This window comes from Entelurus aequoreus, linkage group LG06, assembly GCF_033978785.1.
Source record: "Entelurus aequoreus isolate RoL-2023_Sb linkage group LG06, RoL_Eaeq_v1.1, whole genome shotgun sequence".
NCBI classification, from domain to species: domain Eukaryota; kingdom Metazoa; phylum Chordata; class Actinopteri; order Syngnathiformes; family Syngnathidae; genus Entelurus; species Entelurus aequoreus.
In genome coordinates this window covers 4,053,054-4,060,461 of record NC_084736.1, presented here as the reverse complement: position 1 = coordinate 4,060,461, position 7,408 = coordinate 4,053,054, and positions in this window count along the sequence as shown.

The window sequence follows — 7,408 nt, the reverse complement described above, 5'->3', positions numbered from 1 at the left end:
ATGTGCGTGTCCAGTTTGGTGAGTTTTGAAGCATGTTAAGGGGGTCAAATTATAGCTCAAAGAGGCAAAAGTGACTGTTTTTACAAAACTTTTGTTTTGAAGGGGGAATTGCAAACTCCCTGTAGATTTTTGCTGGGGGTTGTCTATATATGAAATGTACGTCTAAGTGAGACCTACATAGAGGTTTTTGTTTCATGTCTCTACGACATTCCTACTGGGAGTTACAGGCAGTTATGTCTGTGTTTTCTTCCTAGGAGCAGTTTTGTCTGTGTTTTCTTCCTAGGGGGCACTAGAGCGCAATTTTGAGTTTTGGGGTTGGGTTATTTATTAGATCGCAATTTTTGCCAGTCCTGATGTGCGAGTCCAGTTTGGTGAGTTTTGAAGCATGTTAAGGGGGTCAAATTATAGCTCAAAGAGGCAAAAGTGACTGTTTTTACAAAACTTTTGTTTTGAAGGGGGAATTGCAAACTTCCTGTTGATTTTTGCTGGGGGTTGTCAATGTATGAAATGTAGGTCTAAGTGAGACCTACATAGAGGTTTTTGTTTCTTGTCTCTACGACATTCCTACTGGAAGTTACAGGCAGTTATGTCTTTAATAGTATATATCTGTATCATGAATTCATTTATTTTTATTTTTATTTATTTTTATTATTTTTTTGAATTAATTTAAGTGGACCCCTACTTAAACAAGTTGAAAAACTTATTGGGGTGTTACCATTTAGTGGTCAATTGTACGGAATATTATAGCTCAAGGAGGCAAAAGTGACTGTTTTTACAAAACTTTTGTTTTGAAGGGGGAATTGCAAAGTTCCTGTAGATTTTTGCTGGGGGTTGTCTGTATATGAAATGTAGGTCTAAGGGAGACCTACATAGAAGTTTTTGTTTCATGTCTCTACGACATTCCTACTGGAAGTTACAGGCAGTTATGTCTGTGTTTTCTTCCTAGGAGCAGTTTTGTCTGTGTTTTCTTCCTATGGGGCGCTAGAGCGCAATTTTGAGTTTTGGGGTTGAGTTATTTATTAGATCGCAATTTTTGCCAGTCCTGATGTGCGTGTCCAGTTTGATGAGTTTTGAAGCATGTTAAGGGGGTCACATTATAGCTCAAAGAGGCAAAAGTGACTGTTTTTACAAAACTTTTGTTTTGAAGGGGAAATTGCAAACTTCCTGTTGATTTTTGCTGAAAGATGTCAGTGTATGAAATCTAGGTCTAAGTGAGACCTACATAATGGGTTTTGTTTCATGTCTCTACGACATTCCTAGTGGGAGTTACAGGCAGTTTTGTCTGTTTTTTTTCGTAGGGGGCGCTAGAGCGCAATTTTGAGTTAGGGGTTTGGTTTTTTGATTAGATCGCAATTTTCGCCAGTCCTGATGTGTGTGTCAAATATGGTGAGTTTTGAAGCATGTTAAGGGTCTCAAATTACAGCTCAAAGAGGCGGCGGTATAATAAAAAATAATAATAATAAAACCTTACAATTACAATAGGGTCCTCTGTCCCAAAGGGACATTGCGGTCCCTAATAATAATAATAATAATAATAGATTTTATTTGTAAACAGCACTTTACATTGAGGAAACAACCTCAAAGTGCTACAGTGTATTAAAAAATAAAAAAATAAAAAGATAATAAAAAAATATATAAATAATAAAAATAAAAACTAGAACAGCCAAATAGCTAAAACTAGTATGCATACATCTAAAAAAAAAAAAAAAAAAAGGCTTTTGTAAAAAGAAAGGGGTTTTAAGCCTTTTTTAAAAGCATCCACAGTCTGTGGTGCCCTCAGGTGGTCAGGGAGAGCGTTCCACAAACTGGGAGCATCGGAGCAGAAAGCCCGGTCTCCCATTGTTCGTAGCTTTTTCCTCGGAGGTTGGAGGAGGTTAGCCTGTCCGGAGCGGAGGTGTCGTGTGGAGGATTTGGGGGTGAGCAGTTCTTTGAGGTAGAGGGGGGGGGGGGCATTTCATACGATGATTCGCAAATCTTTTTCAACTTATATTCAACTGAATAGACTACAGAGACAAGATATTTAACCTTCAAACTGGAAAAAGTTGTTATTTTTTGCAAATATTAGCTCATTTGGAATTTGATGCCTGTGGCATGTTTCAAAAAAGCTGGCACAAGTGGCAAAAAAAGACTGAGAAAGTTGAGGAATGCTCATCAAACACTTATTTGGAACATCCCGCGGGTGAACAGGCTAATTCGGGCGGGTATACCTGGTATACAAAGGGTTGGAATTGGGGGTTAAATCACCAAGAATGATTCCCGGGTGCGGCCACCGCTGCTGCTCACTGCTCCCCTCCCCTCAAGGGTGATGGGTCAAATGCAGGGAATAATTTCGCCACACCTAGTGTGTGTGTGACAATCATTGCTACTTTAACTTTAACTTTATAGCCCGCTTGGTATAGCTATAAAGGGTTCCGGGTTCGATCCCCGCTTCCGCCATCCGAGTCACTGCCGCCGTGTCCTTGGGCAAGACACTTTACCCACCTGCTCCCAGTGCCACCCACACTGCTTTAAATGTCACTTAGATATTGGGTTTCACTATGTAAAAAGCGCTTTGAGTCACTAGAGAAAAGCGCTATATAAATATAATTCACTTCACTTCACTTCAATTGGGAACAAGCGAAGCCGGCGGCGTTTCTGGGTGTTGTTGATAAATGGCTTTGGCTTTGCATAGTAGAGCTTTAACTTGCACTTACAGATGTAGCGACCAACCGTAGTCACTGACAGTGGTTTTCTGAAGTGTTCCTGAGCCCACGTGGTGATATCCTTTACACACTTTTTTGATGCAGTACCGCCTGAGGGATCCAAGGTCCGTAAGATCATGCCTTTTTGCAGCGATTTCTCCAGATCATTACGATTTTATGATTTATGGTATGCAAATTGTCAGGTTCAAACAACGATGACATCTGTTAAACAAGACAAGAAGCAAGGAATTAAACAGAGACAGAAGAAAATTTGTCTCAATAGAGGAGAGACGTCTGGACTGTCAGAAGAGATGGAAATTGAAAACATTCAACATTCATTTTATTGGTTTGGTTGGTTTTTTTTCCGAGTACAGTGGTTATTTGTGCCTTTCGGGCGTTCACAGACAAAATAAACAATATGTGGGAACACAACAACAACAACAACAATAGTTTAGACAATCCATGGCTCAGTCTGGTTAAGACACACACAAACAGTTCAACTCTCCGTACCTGATGGACGCACGTGCAGACAACACCAGCATTTGTACAAAAAGTGTGGTTGATCAAATGGTATTTACATTCAGTTGGAGCAATTCGTCATAGCGAGGAAGAAAACCCAAAACAGGAGCAATCTGAACAAAGAGCAAAAGGACATTTGAAGAAAACGCTCAGAAGTGAAGTCATAATATTCACACAAGTTGTATAAAAGTTGTCATTTACCAGCTTAAAGTCATAATTAGTCTAAACTCCTTTCTAGAAGAGCTCCTTTCTATTTAGACATGTCGTATATTCATCAGATCATTCTATTTAACATTTGTTCACTTCGGAATAAATTATTTTAAAAAAATATATATATATGCAACATTGATTTTAAAGTGTTTTTTTTTAATATTACAATTGTTCCTGCAAAATTAAAAAAATATATTCTCAATCCATTGAGATAGTTATTCCGTCTTTATTCTCACGGTAGCAATTTTACTGAATTAATATCAAATAAAGACACTGTATTCAAAGATATTTTTTTATCAGGTATTACCATGAAATATTTGGTAAAAACCCTTCTGTAAATTTCAAGTATATGTATATATATTTTTAAAATGTCTTCCAACTTTATTCTACGGAGCCCCTAAAGGAACATGGGGGGGGGGGGGAAATTGTAATAATTTTTTATTTTTTATTTATTTTTTTAGACATGTATCTTTTTAAAAAATTAAAAAAAATTTTTTTTTTTTTTTTAAATAATTTTATAAAAAGAAACTATCTTGTGCGCACAAGATACATGTCTAAAAAAAACAAAAAACAATTTGATTTTAATTTTTAATTTTTATAATTTTATAAAAAGAAACTCTCGTGCGCATAAGATAGTTTCTAAAAAAAATATATATATAATTTTTTATTTAAAAAAAAAAAATTGTTTATAAAAAGTTTCTCGTGCGCACGAGAAAGTTTTTCGTGTGCACGTGATACATGTCTAAAAAAAAAAAAATTAGATTTTTAGTTTTAATTTTTATAATAAGAAACTCGTGCGCACGAGATAGTTTCTAAAAAAATATATATATATTATTTTATTTAAAAAAAAAAAAAAATTTATAAAAAGTTTCTCGTGCGCACGAGAAAGTTTTTCGTGCGCACGAGAAACATGTCTTAAAAAAAAAAAAAATTTATAAATTATAAATAGTTTTAATTTTTTTAAATAATTTTTTAAAATAATTTTATAAAACGTTTCTCGTGGGCACAAGAACGTTTTTCGTGCACACAAGATACATGTCTAAAAAAAATTTAAAAAATAAAAAAATTACAAAAATATTTTTTTCCCCCCATGTCCCTTTAGGGGCTCCGTATTATTCTCATTATATTTCAACATTTTTGTGCATTTTTCTTGTTTGTCTTTATTCATACAAGTTTTCATAATTAGTCTAAAGTCCTTTCTAGAAGAGCTCCTCTCTATTTAGACCTGCCGTATATTAATCAGATAATTCTATTTAACATGGACTTCTGAATAAATGATTTTAAAAAACAAATAAAATATGCAACATTGATTTTAAAGTGTTTTTTTTAAATATTACAATTGTTTCCTGCAAAAATTTTTAAAAATATTCTCAATCCATTGAGATAGTTATTCTGTCTTTATTCTCACGGTAGCAATTTTACTGAATTAATATAAAATAAATACAGTATCTTCAAAGATATTTTTGTCAGGTATTACCATGAAATATTTGGTAAAAACCCTTCTGTAAATTTCAAGTATATTTATATATATTTTTAAAATGTCTTACAACTTTATTCTACGGAGCCCCTAAAGGGACATGGGGGGAAATTTTTTTTAGTAATTTTTATTTTTTTTATTTTTTTTAGACATGTATCTCGTGCGTGTCTAAAAAAAAAAAAAAAAAATACAATTATTTTTTTTATAATTTTATAAAAAGAAATTATCTCGTGCGCATGAGATACATGTCTAAAAAAATAAAAAATTAGATTTTTATTTTTTATAATTTTATAAAAAGAAACTCGTGCGCACGAGATAGTTTCTAAAAAAAAAAAAAATTATAATTTTTTTTATTTTATTTTTTATAATTTTATAAAAAGTTTCTCGTGGGCACGAGAAAGTTTTTCATGCGCACGAGATACATGTCTAAAACAAAAAAAATTATAAATTGTTTTAATTTTTTAAAATAATTTTATAAAAAGTTTCTCGTGCGCACGAGAAAGTTTTTCATGTGCACGAGATACATGTCTAAAAAAAAAAAAAAATTATAAATTGTTTTAATTTTTTAAAATAATTTTATAAAAAGTTTCTCGTGGGCACAAGAACGTTTTTCGTGCGCACAAGATATATGTCTAAAAAATATTTTTTTTTAAATTAAAAATTACAAAAAAATCTTTTTCCCCCATGTCCCTTTAGGGGCTCCGTATTATTCTCATTATATTTCAACATTTTTGTGCATTTTTCTTGTTTGTCTTTATTCATACAGGTTGTCATAATTAGTCTAAACTCCTTTCTAGAAGAGCTCCTTTCTATTTAGACCTGCCGTGTATTAATCAGATAATTCTATTTAACATGGACTTCTGAATAAATGATTTTAAAAAACAAATAAAATATGCAACATTTATTTAAAAAATTTTTTTTTTAAATATTACAATTGTTTCCTGCTAAATTTAAAAAATATATTCTCAATCCATTGAGATAGTTATTCTGTCTTTATTCTTAGGGTAGCAATTTTACTGAATTAATATCAAATATCGGGTATTACCACGAAATATTTGGTAAAAACCCTTCTGTAAATTTCAAGTAAATATATATATATATATATATATATATGTATATATATATATATATATATATATATATATATATATATATATATATATATATATATATATATATATATATATATATATATATATATATATATATATATATATATATATATATATTTTTTTTTTTTTTTTTTTAAATTCTAACAACTTTATTCTCATAATATTTCAACATTTTTGTGCATTTTTCTTGTTTGTCTTTATGCTCAAAGTATTTATTTTCCTCTTTTCAGCGTAGGACGAATGCTACTTAACACAATGGACCAGACAAAAACAAAAACTGATTAGTCCGTTTTTCTTTCCGACTGGTGACAAAATACATGGTGTGGATTATAAGTGCTACTAGTTAAAGACTCACACGAGGTGGCGCTCAGGGGCCGGCGTCCGGGTGGCAAGAGTTACAAATAAAATTCAGTCAAACCTCCGCCCCCTGAGACGCGATCACAGTGGTTAGTATGGAAAGAGATATAAAAGACAGTATATGTTGTTGTTTTTAGTCGATGTTATTGTAGTGGGAGGAGGAGTCACTAGCGCAGTGGTGCATCGAGCAGGGGTTTGTTTTTTTTACATTTGAGGCCTGGTGTCATCTATACAGTCCTGGTCAAAAGTGTACATACACTTGTAAAGAACATCATGTCATGGCTCTCTTGAGTTTCCAATACAGGCCCAGAGCATAATACTACCCCCACCATGCTTGACGGTAGGTATGGTGTTCCTGGGATTAAAAGGCCTCACCTTTTCTCCTCCAAACATATTGCTGGGTATTGTGGCCAAACAGCTCCATTTTTGTTTCATCTGACATCACATGGACAAAGATAAGACCTTCTGGAGGAAAGTTCTGTGGTATGACTCGGGGTAAAGGACGTCCCCGCCATGCAGAGTCCAACGGGATATAGAGGGGGGTGTACCTGGGACGATGGGTACACCTTTGAGCCCTCTGTAGACATTGTGGGCTTCAATCGACGAAAACGTGGATGAAGCAGGCCCGATGACCCCAATGACATACTTACCCTCCCTTTCACCACTCCACACCAACTTTATTCCTACTTACCAAAGGGATTGAAACATCCAGTTCTATTTGCTTGACTGTGGTCAGATGAAACAAAAATGGAGCTGTTTGGCCACAATACCCAGCAATATGTTTGGAGGAGAAAAGGTGAGGCCTTTAATCCCAGTAACACCATTCCTACCGTCAAGCATGGTGGTGGTAGTATTATGCTCTGGGCCTGTTTTGCTGCCAATGGAACTGCTTCTTTACAGAGAGTAAATGGAGTTCTACCGCCAAATTCTTCAGAACAATCTAAAATCATCAGCCCGGAGGTTGCAGGCAATTGTTCGTAAGTATAAAGTGCATGGCACAGTTTTGTCATTGCCACGATCAGGAAGAAAACGCAAGCTATCACCTGCTGCTG